The sequence below is a fragment of the Bufo gargarizans genome, chromosome 9, assembly GCF_014858855.1.
Source record: "Bufo gargarizans isolate SCDJY-AF-19 chromosome 9, ASM1485885v1, whole genome shotgun sequence".
NCBI lineage: Eukaryota > Metazoa > Chordata > Amphibia > Anura > Bufonidae > Bufo > Bufo gargarizans.
In genome coordinates, this window is record NC_058088.1 from 28325875 (window position 1) to 28326108 (window position 234).

Sequence of the window (234 nt, forward strand, 5' to 3'; positions counted from 1 at the left end):
ATTCTGTATTCAGAATGCTATTATTTTCACTTATAACCATGTTATAAGGGAAAATAATACAATCTACAGAACACCGATCCCAAGCCCGAACTTCTGTGAAGAAGTTCGGGTTTGGGTACCAAACATGTGCGATTTTTCTCACGCAAGTGCAAAACGCATTACAATGTTTTGCACTTGCGCGGAAAAATCGCGCGTGTTCCCGCAACGCACCCGCACATTATGCCACAACGCCTG